Source organism: Typopeltis vanoorti, chromosome 1 (assembly GCF_054136105.1).
Source record: "Typopeltis vanoorti isolate ZY-2024b chromosome 1, IOZ_Tvanoo_1.0, whole genome shotgun sequence".
NCBI classification, from domain to species: Eukaryota; Metazoa; Arthropoda; class Arachnida; order Uropygi; family Thelyphonidae; genus Typopeltis; species Typopeltis vanoorti.
In genome coordinates this window covers 25,374,439-25,396,157 of record NC_143549.1, presented here as the reverse complement: position 1 = coordinate 25,396,157, position 21,719 = coordinate 25,374,439, and the positions used below count along the sequence as shown (strand labels likewise).

Below are 21,719 nucleotides of genomic sequence, written 5' to 3'. Positions count from 1 at the left end.
GCACCTATATTGTTTAACCTTTATATCAATGACATTGTCAGTGGATTGCAAGGGGATATTCAGTTGATTGCAGATGATGCGAAGCAGGGAAGGATTATTAGTAATAGTGCAGATGCAGCAGCCCTGCAAGAGGATTTGAATAAGCTAGATAGATGGGCAAATGAATGGTGGGTATCAGTTTAATGCAGCAAAATGTAAAGTCTTGAGGTTTAGGAAACATCGATGGGACACTGCATACTCTATGGGAGGAGTTATACTGGAGGAAGTAGGGGAGACAAGAGATCTAGGGTTGATGATTGATAGAAACCTGAAATTTAGGGGACATATTGCAAAGGTGGCAAAGGAAACACAGAGGATTGCTGCAATAATTATTATTATTATTATTATTATTATTATTATTATTCAGGCCTCCAAGGAGTCAAAAGACTCATCGAGGGAGGTCATTCCTAAGACATAAAGTTTGTCAAGACTCATCGAGGGGAGGTCCCCCCCTGAGAAACACAAAGTTTATCATACCACTCTTTAAAGTCACTGACCGTTCTCGCTCCCACCACTCCATCAGGCAATGCATTCCACGGCTCAACCACCCTCCACACAAAGAAACCACTCCTTACCCTCTTGCTCACAGTTTCCTTTCGTAACTTCCAGGGATGGCCTCTTGTCATCACTCCTTCCCGCTGATCAACCAAGCGAAAGAACTCCCCAGTGTCAACCCTGTAACCACCTCTCAACAGTTTAAAAGTCTCAATCATATCACCTCTCTTTCTTCTATCCGCCAAACTCTGCAGTCCACATTCTCTCAGCCGATCCTCATAACTATCATTGTACAGTCCTGAAACCATCTTTGTCATCCGTCTTTGTATCCTTTCCACAGTTAATTTATCCCCTTCAAATCCTGGGGACCAAATCTGAGAACAATAGTCCAAGTGTGGTCTGATCAGAGACTTATACAACGGAATGATAACCCTCTTATCTCTGCAGGTCAGTGTCCTTCTCATAATAGCAGCAATCCTCTGTGTTACCTTCACCACCTTTGCAATATGTCCCCTAAACTTCAGGTTTCTATCAATCATCAACCCCAGATCTCTTGTCTCCCCTACTTCCTCCAGTATAACTCCTCCCATAGAGTATGCAGCATCCCATCGATGTTTCCCAAACCTAAAGACCTTACATTTTGCTGCATTAAACCGACACCCCCATTCATTTGCCCATCTATCTAGCTTATTTAAATCCTCTTGCAGGGCTACCACATCTGCGCTATTACTAATAATCCTTCCCAGCTTCGCATCATCCGCAAACAACTGAATATCCCCCTGCAATCCACTGGCTATGTCATTGATATAAAGGTTAAACAATATAGGTCCTAGTACTGAGCCCTGTGGGACCCCACTTGTAACCCTCTGCCTCCTGGAAACTGCTCCACCATACACAACTCTCTGATACCTATCAGACAGCCAATCCTGAATCCAGTTGACCAATCTGACATCCAGACCCATGTGCTGCAACTTAAATATCAGCTTATCATGTGGCACCCTGTCAAATGCCTTCGCCAAGTCTAAGAAAATTGCAGTATATGCCTTTCCCTCATCTAATGCTCTTGTAACTTTATTATAAAAGGCTAGCATATTGCTAAAACAAGAGCGTCCTTTCACAAATCCATGTTGATTCTCACAGATAACGTTACCCTCATCTGCCCAATGCTGTACACGGTCCCTCACTACTTTCTCCAAGATCTTAACAACTACTGATGACACACAGACTGGCCTATAATTAGACACTTCCAGTCTGTTACCACCCTTATGCAATGGCACTATCTTACCTTCCTTCCATTCCCTGGGCACCTTTGCCAAAGCCAGACTTTCATTGTAAAGCCACGTTAAAGGTATTGTCAATTCGCTAGCACATTCTCTCAAAACTCGTGGCGAAATACCATCCAGTCCCACAGCTTTACTGACATCCAGAGTACTCAGTATCTGAAACACACTCTCCTCCTGTACCTCCAGACCTCGTACCAGTCCTATCCCTCTAGCATTAAAACTGACTCCTATAGGATGAAATACTCCAATAAAGTGTTCATTGAACAATTCCACTATGTCCTCTGCATCAGTCACTCTATTCCCATTTTTATCCCACAATATCATTCTTCCACAGTCATTTCTCCTCCTACTGGCCACATAGCTAAAAAATTCCCTAGGATTTTCTTTGGATCTTAGGGCCAATCTCCTCTCATATTCCAGTTTCGCTTTCCTTACCACACGAGTCACTCTTCTGGCCTGTGTCTTATATTCTTCACCCATCCTCTCTTCACCTGTCTCCTTATATCTCTTCCATAGCCTCTTTTTCGCATGCAATTCCTGTTTAATGTTGTTTGTCATCCACTTTACTCCAAATTGCGCCCTCTTCTTCACTCGTGGTATACAACTTACCATTGCTGATAACAAATATTCTTTCACAATTTCCCACGCACTGGTGATATCCCGGCCGTCCAATTTCTCCCTCCATGAAACTTCCCGAAGTTGACATCTAAGACTATCATAATCACCTGCCTTATAATTCCACATAAGTTCCCGTCTCTTTGATACTCCTGCATGTCTATTCATTTTCCATGTCAACACCATATGGTCACTCTCTCCAACTGGTGGGAGAGACGTCAACTCAGTTATTATCAACTCTTCTGATGCTATAACCAAATCCAAAATTTTTGAACCTCTTGTTCCCTCTGTTACATGTTGCCTAAGACATTTGTCCCTCAAGAATTCTAGAAATTCCATTCCCCTATTGTTACATGCATGTTCCTCTCTCCAATTTATACTACTGAAGTTAAAATCTCCCATAACAATCATTCTTCTTGCACTTGCTAAACTTAGCTGTCTAAACATCTCCTGGTCCCCATCCTCTGTGCTCCTGGGTCTGTAGCAACACCCCACTAAATATCCTATCTTGCCTACCTCTAGCTCACACCATACGCTCTCAAAATCATTTGTCTCACTTCCTTCCAAATTCTCCACTCTTAGAGGACATAGGTCATCACTTATCATAAGCAGCACCCCACCACCACGCTTTCCCCTCCTATCCTGACGAAAAATGCTATACCTAGCGACTTCTATTCCTGTTTTTATATCCTCTTCTGTCAACCACGTCTCAGTGATCGCAATAATTTTTGGCCAGGCTGATGCTATCTGCGCCACCAATTCCTCTCCCTTATTCCGGATACTCCTGGCATTAGTATACAGCATATAAATGCCATTGTTTCTATACCCAGCCTTATCCCTTCTAGACTCCACTGGGCTCAGTGTTACCTGACATTGTCTCCCTTCTCCCAAGTATCCATTCCCACAAGAGGCCACCCCTGCTATCATCCTCCCTGGGACACACTGACTCGTTCAGAACAGCAATCTCTCCAGATGCCTACGCCCTTCCTCATTCAAATGTAAACGGTCTCTCGCATACAACTCCTCTCTTTCCTCAAACGCACTCCAAGCATCCACATATACCAGTCCTCTCTTGTCACACATTCTCGCTATTATGCCATTCAATATCACCGCTCTTCTGCTCAGCTCATCATTATCATACCTAGGCAACACGCACACTATTTTTCCTCTCTCTGTCTTCTTCCGTACAGTCTCAAGCAAAAATCTCATATCTCTCGCTGCCCGACTTACATTACCACTCAAGTCATTCGTTCCTACCATCACAATCATCTCATCCACCCTTTCACCTCTCTTAATTGCCATAGCCACCCTTTCTATTGTTCCTCCTGGCAAACACTCCTCACGCATCCTATCTTGAACACCACGGATCATTGAGTCGCCATACATTATACCTCTTACCATTCCCTCGCTCCTATTGTTTCCATTCTCTCCTCTTCTTTCATTCCCATACCTCTCTCTTCTACTGTTTCCATTTTCTCCTCTTCTAGCACTCCCATACATCTCTCTCATTCCCTCTCACCTACTGTTTCCATTTTCTCCACTTCTAACACTTCCATATCCCTCTCTCATTCTGTCTCTCCTACTACTGTTTCCATCCGCTCGTCTTCTAGCATTCCCATACCTCTCTCTCATTCCATCTCTCCTACCGTTTCCATTCTCTCCTCTTCTAGCACTTCCATATCTCTCTCTCATTCCGTCTCTCCTATTGTTTCCATCCTCTCGTCTGCTAGCATTCCCATACCTCTCTCTCATTCCCTCTCTTCTACTGTTTCCATTCTCTCCTCTTCTAGCACCCCCATACCTCTCACTCATACTCCTTAAATTCTCTCTCTCTCCTACTCTGATTTGCCTTGCATTTATCTCTTCCATTCTCCTAATCTTATCTTTCATACTTCTGCTCTCATTCACTAGACATTCCACCTCCTCTTTCAACTCATCTATCTCCCTCTGCAGGTCAGTCACTCTTAATCTAAATTCACTCTCCCATATAAAACCATCTCCTAAACTTCCACAGTCACTCACACCTTCCACACTATCAACTATTATTTTCTCATTTGCTCCTATCATACTACTTGTCTTCCTATTCTCCGTTCCTGGAGCAACAAAGTCGGATATCGATATATCTAATGTATTTATTTCCTCCAACTGCCTGCATTTGGCGCACATACGTTCTCCACTCTCTTTAACAAGCCACATATGTAATTCCCGAGCAGCATACATGCCGCAAGTACTGCATGCCACAAAGTCCCTTATGATATTGCTAATAATTGAGTTCTTAAATGGCGGAGGACTTGGCGTTACGCCACTTGCGACTGCTGCTGAATCCACCATCATTCCTTACTGCCGAGTAGCGTAATCTTTAATAATTATTCAATTAATAAATAAGAGGGGAAAAAAGTACAAACATCAGAACATTTAAAGTACTAAATATAATTAAATAAACGAAATATAACTAAATACAGTAACTTAGCTTCGTTTTGTCTTCCACCGTTACGCGTTCGATTCCGACGGTACCAACATATATTGTATCGCGACAGCAACTAACTTCCAAAAAAAACAACCACTGAAGTACACTCGTATTCAGAGAAACAATTTAGCACTCAAAAACGTAGAAAAACGGGGGAAAAAGCGGACTATTCACCGATTAAAAATCACTTTCTTCTGCACAGCTCAAATTCACCGCCACGTGCTACAGCGACGCTAGCGCCACTCAAACATGTGATGATGTGGATGAATAATGAGAAGGACACTGACCTGCAGAGATAAAACAGTTATCATTCCATTAAATAAGACCCTGATCAGACCACTCTTAGACTATTGTTCTCAGATTTGGTCCCCAGGATTTGAAGGGGATAAATTAACTATGGAAAGAGTACAAAGGCAGATAACAAAGATGGTTTCAGGACTGTACAATGATAGTTATGAGGATCGGCTGAGGGAATGTGGACTGCAGAGATTGGTGGATAGAAGGAGGAGAGGTGATATGATTAAGACTTTTAAACTGTTGAGAGATGGTTACAGGGTTGACACTGGGGAGTTCTTTCTCTTGGTTGAACAGCAGGAAGGAGTGATGACAAGAGGCCATCCCTGGAAGTTACAAAAGGAAACTGTGAGCAAGAGGGTGAGGAGTGGTTTCTTTGCATGGAGGGTGGTTGAACCATGGAATGCATTGCGTGATGGAGTGGTGAGAGTGAGAATGGTCAATGAGTTCAAGGAGTGGTATGATAGACTTTGTGTTTCTTGGGGGGGGGGACCTCCCCTCGATGAGTCTTGATAGACTTTGTGTTTCTTAGGAAGGACCTCCCATGATGAGTCTTTTGACTCCATGGAGGTCTGAATAATGATAATAATAATAATAATAAATCAACTTATGATTAATTGTTGAGTTCCGTGTAATGGCCGTATACTTTTATAATTTTAATCGATTATAATTTTAATCAGATCAGATGCATGTGGTTCAGCCCTAAAAGTCGGTTTACTACTATAAATAAAAAAATATAATAAATCTCTTAACTTTATATTACTGTTTTATATTATTTTGAAAATTTATATAACTTGAAAAAATTTGTATAAGCGGGACCTAATCCGTAGGTAACATTATACTGTAAAGCGGTTTTTATTTGCTTTTCATTTCCTGCTTATTTTATTCACACTTTATTCAAAAATACCTTTTTTGGAAAGGTGTGGAACATTAATCGCACACACAAGAAAAATACTGTATGCCGGTACTGCACTTATGTATACAGTGTGACATCTTGAAAAATATAAAATTACATTTAAATCAGTTATCAATCACTGGACTAATGAAATCTTGTAGCATATTGTAATTTCCTCAGGCCAACATCATTAAATTAATTTGTGCTGATTTTCATTGACATATCCCATTCTGATCACCAAAATATTATTATAAGTACCTGCAAGTGAATGTGCTTAAGTACTTACGAGTGAATAAGTACTTTTTCTCCTATGTGCTGGTAGTTGTCCTCTCCTTTTGTACATCCTGGAGATCGCTTTGTAGGCTGGAGGTGGATGAATCACTATCTGTTGCATCACAAACACCTTCAATAAGAGATTTCTTAACACCAAAATTAAACATGTCCCTTGTCTCTTATTTATGCTAAAATTTAAATCTATAGACCTATTTTAAAAAATCATGGCACTATGGCTTCAAAACAAGCACTTTCACCCTACAATACGAACTTGCGAATAAAGCGTTCAGTATGACTAGATTTGAGAACCGGATACAGAGTACCTTGATCTTCAATTTCAGCAGAAAATTTTTTTCTGCTGAAATTGAAGTTTTTCATTCAGTTTTGAGAACAGAGGATATGCTGCCCATTGTTGTAATTTGCTTGCAGGCAATTTCTATTACTGGTCATAAACAGCAGTATTCTCTTTCCCGAATTACTTCCATGTTTAAAAATACACAGCTTGGTCACTGGCATCACGGAACACTTATTCACTTTCAGCGGAACACAATTTGGGAAACCCTGGTGTAGAGAAAGATAGAGGTAGAACAAGAGGTCATCCATGGAAACTGTATAAGGAGGGTATGAATAAGGGAGTGAGAGCAGGTTTTTTGCATAGACAGTAGTGTAGGTGAATGGAACATTTCCTGAAAGTATGGGTGAGTGCAGAAACTGTGAATGAGTTTAAGGCATGGCTCTATGATCTTTTTGCATGAGAATGTGTGGACATTCTCTTGACTCCACAAAGGCCTAATGTTAATAATAATAATAATAATAATAATAATAATGGGATATTAAAGAACTACTGTCATTACTTTTTTGATCTGGTTTGATATGTCTTATCATGTTGGCAAGGATTCAAAAATTAGTGTAAAGAAAGTGTGATTGATCCATTGGACAAGGGTAATGCAAACAGGTAACTGAACTGCAGAGGTATTTGGATTTCTAGATTGGTAATTAAAGTGTGAGAAACCTTTTAAAAATAGAATTCAGGAATGGATAGAGAGAGAGAAATGAAACTGTAGGAAAGAGCATGGTTTCCTAAGGAGATATTATATCTTGTCTCAGTAATCTATTTGCATTTTAGTTGAAGTACACATAGATGATAATGCTAGATTTCATAATGACATTGATGGAATATCACATGACAGGTTATTATATAAATTGAATCTGATGAGGGAGAATAATAAGACTGATGACTCATATAGGAAGATGATTGCCTGACAGGTAGCAGAGGAAGTTACTACAATATTACATAAGTCAATATTTACCCTCAAGTTGGAAAGACCTTGGTTTGAATCCTGTTGATGGCAAAACAAGCATCTTTTATAATGATTTTTTAGCTGATGATGAGTTAGCTGGTTCACACAGAGATGGCAAATTTTTATTACCAGAGGTGATAATCAGCAGCAGACTAGTGAACAAAATAGGCCCTGGAAATTACTTGGGACTTGGGAATAGTCCATTAACCCATTATTTTATATATATATATATATATATATTTATTTATTTTTATTTTATGTTATTTATTTTTATTTTTTTTTTTGGAAAAAAAATTTGACGTTAGTTTGTTAGGAACATGCTTATTACTTATTTTATTAATTCTTTGTTGTATGATGTTAATATGACTAATATGATGTTGGAAGTTGTTTTTTAACTTGGTTACACTATAATAAATTTAGTTTAATCCTTTATCCAAGTGTAAGTAAACAAAGTTTGCGCTTGAAGTATCTTCAGGACTGAGGCAACTTGTGGTAAAGGTGGACCAAGTTCTCATCACTACTTGTCTTAGTATCTCCCATAATGCAAAGCACATCTCCTTGTGGACATGTATAATGCTATGCATTAAGGGAAGGGCCACTACCCAGATCGGTTTCGACTTTTATTGAATGTTCAAGTACAGGTCAAACTCCAGAAACTCAAGCGTTGTTCCCCTCAGTAACAGGCTCACCCTGCCATTGAGAAGAACTCTCAGTGTTGGCTCTAACCCATGGCAGGCTCACCCCACCACCGAGCAGAGCTGCTCATTTGCTCATATGTCATCTGAGGGATAACAGCAACAGCCGTGCCTCACTTAACTTCATGGGCTACAGCATTGCCATTCATTACCCACCCATCCACCCAGGACCTGGGTGACAGCAACAGCCAAGCCTCAGTTAAAACATAATGGGCATTGCCATCCATCACCCAAGCTTCCAACCAGTTTCGACTTTTATTGAAGTCTTGTCAGTGGAAGCCAGACCCAGAAGTGGTGATGCTAAGGTGGAAGTAATGGAGAAGTCATATTTATCTATACGAGTTGCCAAAAGGTGTCTCACCTTATTATTAAATTACTCTGGATTTAGAGAAAGATGTTGGAAATTTTTTTCCACTTGGTTAGACTATAATAAATTTAGTTTAATCCTTTATCAAAGTGTAAGCAAACAAAGTTTGTGCATGAAGTATCTTCAGGACTGAGGCAACTCGTGATAAAGGTGGACCAAGCTCTGCACATCTCCTTGCGGACATGTATAATGCTATGCATTAAGGGAAGGGCCACCCAGACCAGTTTCAACCTTTACTGAGGTCTCGTCAGTGGGAGCCAGACCCAGAGGTGGCGATACTCAGGTGGAAGTAATGGAAAAGTCATATTTACCTATACCACGAGATGCCTCAGTCCTAAAGATATTTCAGGCACAAACGTTGTTTGCTTACACTTGGATAAAGGATAAACTAAATTTATTATAGTCTAGCTAAGTGGAAAAAACTTCTAACATCTTTCTCTAAATCCAGAGTAATTTAATAATAAGGTGAGACACTTTTTGGCAACTCGTATAGGTAAATATGACTTCTTTATTACTTCCACCTTAGTATCACCACCTCTGGATCTGGCTCCCAATGATGAGACCTCAATAAAGGTTGAAACCGGTTGGAAGCTTGGGTGATGAATGGCAATCCTGTAGCCCATGAAGTTTTAACTGAGGCTTGGCTGTTGCTGTCACCCAGGTCCTGGGGGGGGGTAATAAATGGCAATGCTGTAGTCCATGAAGTTAATTGAGGCATGGCTGTTGCTTATTCAAATCATCTTGCATTGCTACCACAGCTGCACTATTACTAATAACCCTTCCCAGCTTCATATCATCCGCAAACAACTGAATATCCCCCTGCAATTCACTGATAATGTCATTGATATAAAGGTTAAACAATATAGGTCCCAGTATTGAGCCCTGTGGGACCCCACTTGTAACCCTCTGCCTCTTTGAAACTGCCCCACCATATACAACTCTCTGATTCCTATCGGACAGCCAATCCTGAATCCAGTTGACCAACCTGACATCCAGATGCATGTGCTGCAACTTAAATATCAGCTTATCATGTGGCACCTTGTCAAATGCCTTTGCTAATTCCAAGAAAATGGCAGTATATGCCTTTCCCTCATCTTCTGCTCCTGTAACTTTATTATAAAAAGCTAGCATATTGCTAAAACAAGAGTGCCCATTCACAAATCTATGTTGACTCTCACAGAGAACATTACCCCATCTGCGCAGTGCTGTTTACGGTCCCTCACTAATTTCTCCAAAATCTTAACAACTACTGATGATACACAAACTGGCCTATAATTAGACACTTCCAGTCTGCTACTGCCCTTATGCAATGACAGTATCTTACCTTCCTTCCATTCCCTGGGCAACTTTCCCACAGTCAGACTTTAATTGAAAAGCCAGGTCAAAGGCGCTGTCAGTTCTTTAGCACATTCTCTCAAAACTCGTGGTGAAATACCATCCAGTCCCACAGCTTTACTGACACCCAGAGTTATTTGGAACACACTCTCCTCCTGCACCTCTAAACCTCGAACCTGCCTTATCCCTCTAGTATTAAAATTTACTCCTCCTGGATGAAATACTCCAATAAATTGTTCATTGAACAATTCCACTATGTCTTCTGCATTAGGCACTCTATTCCCATTTTTATCCCACATTGTCATTCTTCCACAGTTATTTCTCCTCCCTGGCCACATAGCTAAAAAATTCCCTCGGATTTTCTTTGGATCTTAGAACCAATCTCTTCTCATATTCCAGTTTTGTCTTCCTTACCGTACTAGTCACTCTCCTGGCCTGTGTCTTATATTCTTCATGCATCTTCTCTTTACCTGTCTCCTTATATCTCTTCCATAGCCTCTTTTTCGCATGCAGTTCCTGTTTAATATCGTTTGCCGTCCACTTTTCTCCAAATTGTGTTCTCTTCTTTACTCATGGAATACAGCTTACTATTGCTGCTAACAAATATTGCTTCACAATTTCCCAAGCACTAATGATATCCTGTCTTTCCAATTCTTCCCTCCATGAAACTTCCCCAAGTTGACATCTGAGACTATTATAATCACCTGCCTTATAATTCCACATACGTTCCCATCTCTTTGATACTTCTGCATGTCAACAGTCAGCTGGCGCTGAACGCACCGGTTCTCGTCCGATCACCGAAGTTAAGCAGCGTTGAGCTTGGTTAGTACTTCGGAGGGTTCCACTTGGGAATACCAAGTACTGTTGGCAGTTTCTTCTTTTGGGCGGTGAATTTGAGCTGTGCAGAAGAAAGTGATTTTTAATCGGTGAATAGTCCGTTTTTGAGTGCTAAGTTGTTTCTCTGAATACGAGTGTACTTCAGTGGTTGTTTTTTGGAAGTTAATTGCTGTCGCGATATAATATATTTTGGTACCGTTGGAATCGAACGCATAATGGTGGAAGACAAAACGAAGCTAAGTTACTGTATTTAGTTATATTTCATTTTATTTAATTATGTTTAGTACTTAAATGTTCTGATGTTTGTACTTTTTTTTCCCTCTTATTCATTAATTGAATAATTATTAAAGATTACGCTACTCGGCAGTAAGGAATGATGGTGGATTCAGCAGCAGTCGCAAGTGGTGTAACGCCAAGTCCTCCGCCATTTAAGAACTCAATTATTAGCAATATCATAAGGGACTTTGTGGCATGCAGTACTTGCGGCATGTATACGTCTCGGGAATTACATATGTGGCTTGTTAAAGAGAGTGGAGAGCGTATGTGCGCAAAATGCAGGCAGTTGGAGGAAATAAGTACATTAGATATATCGATATCCGACTTTGTTGCTCCAGGAACGGGGAATGAATGTAGGAAGACAAGTAGTGTGATAGGAGAGAATGAGAAAATAATGGTTGATAGTGTGGAAGGTGTGAGTGACTGTGAAAGTTTAGGAGATGGTTTTGTTTGGGAGAGTGAATTTAGATTAAGAGTGACTGACCTGCAGAGGAAGATAGATGAGTTGAAAGAGGAGGTGGAATGTCTTGTGAATGAGAGCAGAAGTATGAAAGATAAGATTAGGAGAATGGAAGAGATAAATGCAAGGCGAATCAGAGTAGGAGAGAGAGAGAATTTAGGGAGTATGAGTGAGAGGTATGGGGGGGGGTGCTAGAAGAGGAGAGAATGGAAACAGTAGAAGAGAGGGAATGAGAGAGAGGTATGGGAATGCTAGCAGATGAGAGGATGGAAACAGTAGGAGAGACGGAATGAGAGAGAGAGATATGGAAGTGCTAGAAGAGGAGAGAATGGAAACGGTAGGAGAGATGGAATGAGAGAGAGGTATGGAAATGCTAGAAGACGAGAGGATTGAAACAGTAGTAGGAGAGACAGAATGAGAGAGGGATATGGAAGTGCTAGAAGTGGAGAAAATAGAAACAGTAGGAGAGAGGGAATGAGAGAGATGTATGGGAGTGCTAGAAGAGGAGAGAATGGAAACAGTAGAAGAGAGAGGTATGGGAATGAAAGAAGAGGAGAAAATGGAAACAATAGGAGCGAGGGAATGGTAAGAGGTATAATGTATGGCGACTCAATGATCCGTGATGTTCAAGATAGGATGCGTGAGGAGTGTTTGCCAGGAGGAACAATAGAAAGGGTGGCTATGGCAATTAAGAGAGGTGAAAGGGTGGATGAGATGATTGTGATGGTAGGAACGAATGACTTGAGTGGTAATGTAAGTCGGGCAGCGAGAGATATGAGATTTTTGCTTGAGACTGTACGGAAGAAGACAGAGAGAGGAAAAATAGTGTGCGTGTTGCCTAGGTATGATAATGATGAGCTGAGCAGAAGAGCGGTGATATTGAATGGCATAATAGCGAGAATGTGTGACACGAGAGGACGGGTATATGTGGATGCTTGGAGTGCGTTTGAGGAAAGAGAGGAATTGTATGTGAGAGACCGTTTACATTTGAATGAGGAAGGACGTAGGCATCTGGAGAGATTGCTGTTCTGAACGAGTCAGTGTGTCCCAGGGAAGATGATAGCAGGGGTGGCCTCTTGTGGGAATGGATACTTGGGAGAAGTGGGGGGGGGGGGGGTGGGGGGGGGGGGGGGTGGGGGGGGGGGGGGGTGGGGGGGGGGGGGGGTGGGGGGGGGGGGGGGTGGGGGGGGGGGGGGGTGGGGGGGGGGGGGGGTGGGGGGGGGGGGGGGTGGGGGGGGGGGGGGGTGGGGGGGGGGGGGGGTGGGGGGGGGGGGGGGTGGGGGGGGGGGGGGGTGGGGGGGGGGGGGGGTGGGGGGGGGGGGGGGTGGGGGGGGGGGGGGGTGGGGGGGGGGGGGGGTGGGGGGGGGGGGGGGTGGGGGGGGGGGGGGGTGGGGGGGGGGGGGGGTGGGGGGGGGGGGGGGTGGGGGGGGGGGGGGGTGGGGGGGGGGGGGGGTGGGGGGGGGGGGGGGTGGGGGGGGGGGGGGGTGGGGGGGGGGGGGGGTGGGGGGGGGGGGGGGTGGGGGGGGGGGGGGGTGGGGGGGGGGGGGGGTGGGGGGGGGGGGGGGTGGGGGGGGGGGGGGGTGGGGGGGGGGGGGGGTGGGGACCTAATCCGTAGGGTAACATTATACTGTAAAGCGGTTTTTATTTGCTTTTCATTTCCTGCTTATTTTATTCACACTTTATTCAAAAATACCTTTTTTGGAAAGGTGTGGAACATTAATCGCACACACACAAGAAAAATACTGGTATGCCGGTACTGCACTTATGTATACAGTGTGACTCTCTTGAAAAATATAAAATTACATTTTAAATCAGTTATCAAATCACTGGACTAATGAAATCTTGTAAGCATATTGTAATTTCCTCAGGCCACACATCATTAAATTAATTTGTGCTGATTTTCATTGACATATCCCATTCTGATCACCAAAATTATTATTATAAGTACCTGCAAGTGAATGTGCTTAAGTACTTACGAGTGAATAAGTACTTTTTCTCCTATGTGCTGGTAGTTGTCCTCGTCCTTTTGTACATCCTGGAGATCGCTTTGTAGGCTGGAGGTGGATGAATCACTATCTGTTGCATCACAAAACTACCTTCAATAAGAGTTTTCTTAACACCAAAATTAAACATGTCCCTTGTCTCTTATTTATGCTAAAATTTAAATCTATAGACCTATTTTAAAAAATCATGGCACTATGGCTTCAAAACAAGCACTTTCACCCTACAATACGAACTTGCGAATAAAGCGTTCAGTATGACTAGATTTGAGAACCGGATACAGAGTTACCTTGATCTTCAATTTCAGCAGAAAATTTTTTTCTGCTGAAATTGAAGTTTTTCATTCAGTTTTGAGAACAGAGGATATGCTTGCCCATTGTTGTAATTTGCTTGCAGGCAATTTCTATTACTGGTCATAAACAGCAGTATTCTCTTTCCCCGAATTACTTCCATGTTTAAAAATACACAGCTTGGTCACTGGCATCACGGAACACTTATTCACTTTCAGCGGAACACAATTTGGGAAACCCTGGTGTAGAGAAAGATAGAGGTAGAACAAGAGGTCATCCATGGAAACTGTATAAGGAGGGTATGAATAAGGGAGTGAGAGCAGGTTTTTTGCATAGACAGTAGTGTAGGTGAATGGAACATTTCCTGAAAGTATGGGTGAGTGCAGAAACTGTGAATGAGTTTAAGGCATGGCTCTATGATCTTTTTGCATGAGAATGTGTGGACATTCTCTTGACTCCACAAAGGCCTAATGTTAATAATAATAATAATAATAATAATAATAATGGGATATTAAAGAACTACTGTCATTACTTTTTTGATCTGGTTTGATATGTCTTATCATGTTGGCAAGGATTCAAAAATTAGTGTAAAGAAAGTGTGATTGATCCATTGGACAAGGGTAATGCAAACAGGTAACTGAACTGCAGAGGTATTTGGATTTCTAGATTGGTAATTAAAGTGTGAGAAACCTTTTAAAAATAGAATTCAGGAATGGATAGAGAGAGAGAAATGAAACTGTAGGAAAGAGCATGGTTTCCTAAGGAGATATTATATCTTGTCTCAGTAATCTATTTGCATTTTAGTTGAAGTACACATAGATGATAATGCTAGATTTCATAATGACATTGATGGAATATCACATGACAGGTTATTATATAAATTGAATCTGATGAGGGGAGAATAATAAGACTGATGACTCATATAGGAAGATGATTGCCTGACAGGTAGCAGAGGAAGTTACTACAATATTACATAAGTCAATATTTACCCTCAAGTTGGAAAGACCTTGGTTTGAATCCTGTTGATGGGCAAAACAAGCATCTTTTATAATGATTTTTTAGCTGATGATGAGTTAGCTGGTTCACACAGAGATGGCAAATTTTTATTACCAGAGGTGATAATCAGCAGCAGACTAGTGAACAAAATAGGCCCTGGAAATTACTTGGGACTTGGGAATAGTCCATTAACCCATTATTTTATATATATATATATATATATATTTATTTATTTTTATTTTATGTTATTTATTTTTATTTTTTTTTTTGGAAAAAAAATTTGACGTTAGTTTGTTAGGAACATGCTTATTACTTATTTTATTAATTCTTTGTTGTATGATGTTAATATGACTAATATGATGTTGGAAGTTGTTTTTTAACTTGGTTACACTATAATAAATTTAGTTTAATCCTTTATCCAAGTGTAAGTAAACAAAGTTTGCGCTTGAAGTATCTTCAGGACTGAGGCAACTTGTGGTAAAGGTGGACCAAGTTCTCATCACTACTTGTCTTAGTATCTCCCATAATGCAAAGCACATCTCCTTGTGGACATGTATAATGCTATGCATTAAGGGAAGGGCCACTACCCAGATCGGTTTCGACTTTTATTGAATGTTCAAGTACAGGTCAAACTCCAGAAACTCAAGCGTTGTTCCCCTCAGTAACAGGCTCACCCTGCCATTGAGAAGAACTCTCAGTGTTGGCTCTAACCCATGGCAGGCTCACCCCACCACCGAGCAGAGCTGCTCATTTGCTCATATGTCATCTGAGGGATAACAGCAACAGCCGTGCCTCACTTAACTTCATGGGCTACAGCATTGCCATTCATTACCCACCCATCCACCCAGGACCTGGGTGACAGCAACAGCCAAGCCTCAGTTAAAACATAATGGGCATTGCCATCCATCACCCAAGCTTCCAACCAGTTTCGACTTTTATTGAAGTCTTGTCAGTGGAAGCCAGACCCAGAAGTGGTGATGCTAAGGTGGAAGTAATGGAGAAGTCATATTTATCTATACGAGTTGCCAAAAGGTGTCTCACCTTATTATTAAATTACTCTGGATTTAGAGAAAGATGTTGGAAATTTTTTTCCACTTGGTTAGACTATAATAAATTTAGTTTAATCCTTTATCAAAGTGTAAGCAAACAAAGTTTGTGCATGAAGTATCTTCAGGACTGAGGCAACTCGTGATAAAGGTGGACCAAGCTCTGCACATCTCCTTGCGGACATGTATAATGCTATGCATTAAGGGAAGGGCCACCCAGACCAGTTTCAACCTTTACTGAGGTCTCGTCAGTGGGAGCCAGACCCAGAGGTGGCGATACTCAGGTGGAAGTAATGGAAAAGTCATATTTACCTATACCACGAGATGCCTCAGTCCTAAAGATATTTCAGGCACAAACGTTGTTTGCTTACACTTGGATAAAGGATAAACTAAATTTATTATAGTCTAGCTAAGTGGAAAAAACTTCTAACATCTTTCTCTAAATCCAGAGTAATTTAATAATAAGGTGAGACACTTTTTGGCAACTCGTATAGGTAAATATGACTTCTTTATTACTTCCACCTTAGTATCACCACCTCTGGATCTGGCTCCCAATGATGAGACCTCAATAAAGGTTGAAACCGGTTGGAAGCTTGGGTGATGAATGGCAATCCTGTAGCCCATGAAGTTTTAACTGAGGCTTGGCTGTTGCTGTCACCCAGGTCCTGGGGGGGGGTAATAAATGGCAATGCTGTAGTCCATGAAGTTAATTGAGGCATGGCTGTTGCTTATTCAAATCATCTTGCATTGCTACCACAGCTGCACTATTACTAATAACCCTTCCCAGCTTCATATCATCCGCAAACAACTGAATATCCCCCTGCAATTCACTGATAATGTCATTGATATAAAGGTTAAACAATATAGGTCCCAGTATTGAGCCCTGTGGGACCCCACTTGTAACCCTCTGCCTCTTTGAAACTGCCCCACCATATACAACTCTCTGATTCCTATCGGACAGCCAATCCTGAATCCAGTTGACCAACCTGACATCCAGATGCATGTGCTGCAACTTAAATATCAGCTTATCATGTGGCACCTTGTCAAATGCCTTTGCTAATTCCAAGAAAATGGCAGTATATGCCTTTCCCTCATCTTCTGCTCCTGTAACTTTATTATAAAAAGCTAGCATATTGCTAAAACAAGAGTGCCCATTCACAAATCTATGTTGACTCTCACAGAGAACATTACCCCATCTGCGCAGTGCTGTTTACGGTCCCTCACTAATTTCTCCAAAATCTTAACAACTACTGATGATACACAAACTGGCCTATAATTAGACACTTCCAGTCTGCTACTGCCCTTATGCAATGACAGTATCTTACCTTCCTTCCATTCCCTGGGCAACTTTCCCACAGTCAGACTTTAATTGAAAAGCCAGGTCAAAGGCGCTGTCAGTTCTTTAGCACATTCTCTCAAAACTCGTGGTGAAATACCATCCAGTCCCACAGCTTTACTGACACCCAGAGTTATTTGGAACACACTCTCCTCCTGCACCTCTAAACCTCGAACCTGCCTTATCCCTCTAGTATTAAAATTTACTCCTCCTGGATGAAATACTCCAATAAATTGTTCATTGAACAATTCCACTATGTCTTCTGCATTAGGCACTCTATTCCCATTTTTATCCCACATTGTCATTCTTCCACAGTTATTTCTCCTCCCTGGCCACATAGCTAAAAAATTCCCTCGGATTTTCTTTGGATCTTAGAACCAATCTCTTCTCATATTCCAGTTTTGTCTTCCTTACCGTACTAGTCACTCTCCTGGCCTGTGTCTTATATTCTTCATGCATCTTCTCTTTACCTGTCTCCTTATATCTCTTCCATAGCCTCTTTTTCGCATGCAGTTCCTGTTTAATATCGTTTGCCGTCCACTTTTCTCCAAATTGTGTTCTCTTCTTTACTCATGGAATACAGCTTACTATTGCTGCTAACAAATATTGCTTCACAATTTCCCAAGCACTAATGATATCCTGTCTTTCCAATTCTTCCCTCCATGAAACTTCCCCAAGTTGACATCTGAGACTATTATAATCACCTGCCTTATAATTCCACATACGTTCCCATCTCTTTGATACTTCTGCATGTCAACAGTCAGCTGGCGCTGAACGCACCGGTTCTCGTCCGATCACCGAAGTTAAGCAGCGTTGAGCTTGGTTAGTACTTCGGAGGGTTCCACTTGGGAATACCAAGTACTGTTGGCAGTTTCTTCTTTTGGGCGGTGAATTTGAGCTGTGCAGAAGAAAGTGATTTTTAATCGGTGAATAGTCCGTTTTTGAGTGCTAAGTTGTTTCTCTGAATACGAGTGTACTTCAGTGGTTGTTTTTTGGAAGTTAATTGCTGTCGCGATATAATATATTTTGGTACCGTTGGAATCGAACGCATAATGGTGGAAGACAAAACGAAGCTAAGTTACTGTATTTAGTTATATTTCATTTTATTTAATTATGTTTAGTACTTAAATGTTCTGATGTTTGTACTTTTTTTTCCCTCTTATTCATTAATTGAATAATTATTAAAGATTACGCTACTCGGCAGTAAGGAATGATGGTGGATTCAGCAGCAGTCGCAAGTGGTGTAACGCCAAGTCCTCCGCCATTTAAGAACTCAATTATTAGCAATATCATAAGGGACTTTGTGGCATGCAGTACTTGCGGCATGTATACGTCTCGGGAATTACATATGTGGCTTGTTAAAGAGAGTGGAGAGCGTATGTGCGCAAAATGCAGGCAGTTGGAGGAAATAAGTACATTAGATATATCGATATCCGACTTTGTTGCTCCAGGAACGGGGAATGAATGTAGGAAGACAAGTAGTGTGATAGGAGAGAATGAGAAAATAATGGTTGATAGTGTGGAAGGTGTGAGTGACTGTGAAAGTTTAGGAGATGGTTTTGTTTGGGAGAGTGAATTTAGATTAAGAGTGACTGACCTGCAGAGGAAGATAGATGAGTTGAAAGAGGAGGTGGAATGTCTTGTGAATGAGAGCAGAAGTATGAAAGATAAGATTAGGAGAATGGAAGAGATAAATGCAAGGCGAATCAGAGTAGGAGAGAGAGAGAATTTAGGGAGTATGAGTGAGAGGTATGGGGGGGGGTGCTAGAAGAGGAGAGAATGGAAACAGTAGAAGAGAGGGAATGAGAGAGAGGTATGGGAATGCTAGCAGATGAGAGGATGGAAACAGTAGGAGAGACGGAATGAGAGAGAGAGATATGGAAGTGCTAGAAGAGGAGAGAATGGAAACGGTAGGAGAGATGGAATGAGAGAGAGGTATGGAAATGCTAGAAGACGAGAGGATTGAAACAGTAGTAGGAGAGACAGAATGAGAGAGGGATATGGAAGTGCTAGAAGTGGAGAAAATAGAAACAGTAGGAGAGAGGGAATGAGAGAGATGTATGGGAGTGCTAGAAGAGGAGAGAATGGAAACAGTAGAAGAGAGAGGTATGGGAATGAAAGAAGAGGAGAAAATGGAAACAATAGGAGCGAGGGAATGGTAAGAGGTATAATGTATGGCGACTCAATGATCCGTGATGTTCAAGATAGGATGCGTGAGGAGTGTTTGCCAGGAGGAACAATAGAAAGGGTGGCTATGGCAATTAAGAGAGGTGAAAGGGTGGATGAGATGATTGTGATGGTAGGAACGAATGACTTGAGTGGTAATGTAAGTCGGGCAGCGAGAGATATGAGATTTTTGCTTGAGACTGTACGGAAGAAGACAGAGAGAGGAAAAATAGTGTGCGTGTTGCCTAGGTATGATAATGATGAGCTGAGCAGAAGAGCGGTGATATTGAATGGCATAATAGCGAGAATGTGTGACACGAGAGGACGGGTATATGTGGATGCTTGGAGTGCGTTTGAGGAAAGAGAGGAATTGTATGTGAGAGACCGTTTACATTTGAATGAGGAAGGACGTAGGCATCTGGAGAGATTGCTGTTCTGAACGAGTCAGTGTGTCCCAGGGAAGATGATAGCAGGGGTGGCCTCTTGTGGGAATGGATACTTGGGAGAAGGGAGACAATGTCAGGTAACACTGAGCCCAGTGGAGTCTAGAAGGGATAATGCTGGGTATAGAAACAATGGCATTTATATGCTTTATACTAATGCCAGGAGTATCCGGAATAAGGGAGAGGAATTGGTGGCGCAGATAGCATCAGCCTGGCCAAAAATTATTGCGATCACTGAGATGTGGTTGACAGAAGGGGATATAACAACAGGAATAGAAGTCGCTGGGTATAGCATTTTTCGTCAGGATAGGAGGGGAAAGCGTGGTGGTGGGGTACTGCTTATGATAAGTGATGACCTATGTCCTCTAAGAGTGGAGAATTTGGAAGAAAGTGAGACAAATGATTTTGAGAGTGTATGGTGTGAGGTAGAGGTAGACAAGACAGGATATTTAGTGGGGTGTTGCTACAGACCCAGGAGCACAGAGGATGGGGACCAGGAGATGTTTAGACAGCTAAGTTTGGCAAGTGCAAGAAACATGATTGTTATGGGAGATTTTAACTTCAGTAGTATAAATTGGAGAGAGGAAGATGCATGTAGCAATAGGGGAATGGAATTTCTAGAATTCTTGAGGGACAAATGTCTTAGGCAACATGTAACAGAGGGAACAAGAGGTTCAAAAGTTTTGGATTTGGTTATAGCATCAGAAGAGTTGATAATAACTGAGTTGACGTCTCTCCCACCAGTTGGAGAGAGTGACCATATGGTGTTGACTTGGAAAATGAATAGACATGCAGGAGTATCAAAGAGACGGGAACTTATGTGGAATTATAAGGCAGGTGATTATAATAGTCTTAGACGTCAACTTCGGGAAGTTTCATGGAGGGAGGAATTGGAAGGCCGGGATATCATTAGTGCGTGGGAAATTGTGAAAGAATATTTGTTATCAGCAATGGTAAGCTGTATACCACGAGTGAAGAAGAGGACGCAATTTGGAGTAAAGTGGATGACAAACAATATTAAACAGGAATTGCATGCGAAAAAGAGGCTATGGAAGAGATATAAGGAGACAGGTGAAGAGATGCATGAGGATTATAAGACACAGGCCAGAAGAGTGACTAGTGTGGTAAGGAAAGCGAAACTGGAATATGAGAGGAGATTGGCCCTAAGATCCAAAGAAAATCCTAGGAAATTTTTTAGCTATGTGGCCAGTAGGAGGAGAAATGACTGTGGAAGAATGATATTGTGGGATAAAAATGGGAATAGAGTGACTGATGCAGAGGACATAGTGGAATTGTTCAATGAACACTTTATTGGAGTATTTCATCCTAGAGGAGTCAGTTTTAATGTTAGAGGGATAGGACTGGTTCGAGGTCTGGAGGTACAGGAGGAGAGTGTGTTTCAGATACTGAGTACTCTGGATGTCAGTAAAGCTGTGGGACTGGATGGTATTTCACCACAAGTTTTGAGAGAATGTGCTAGGGAATTGACAGTGCCTTTAACGTGGCTTTTCAATGAAAGTCTGGCTTTGGCAAAGGTGCCCAGGGAATGGAAGGAAGGCAAGATAGTGCCATTGCATAAGGGTGGTAACAGACTGGAAGTGTCTAATTATAGGCCAGTCTGTGTGTCATCAGTAGTTGTTAAGATCTTGGAGAAAGTAGTGAAGGACCGTATACAGCATTGGGCAGATGAGGGTAATGTTATCTGTGAGAATCAACATGGATTTGTGAAAGGACGCTCTTGTTTTAGCAATATGCTAGCCTTTTATAATAAAGTTACAAGAACATTAGATGAGGGAAAGGCATATACTG

At 41.7% G+C, this 21,719-nt stretch overlaps 1 protein-coding gene and 2 pseudogenes across 4 annotated transcripts in view; all 3 read left to right on the top strand.

Moving 5' to 3' along the window:
* LOC150109845 (uncharacterized protein C12orf56-like) overlaps positions 1-21,719 on the top strand; it is a 231,367-nt gene that overhangs the window by 126,009 nt on the left and 83,639 nt on the right. The window lies entirely within an intron of this gene.
* LOC150109847 (5S ribosomal RNA) lies at positions 10,812-10,929 on the top strand (annotated as a pseudogene).
* LOC150109846 (5S ribosomal RNA) lies at positions 18,054-18,171 on the top strand (annotated as a pseudogene).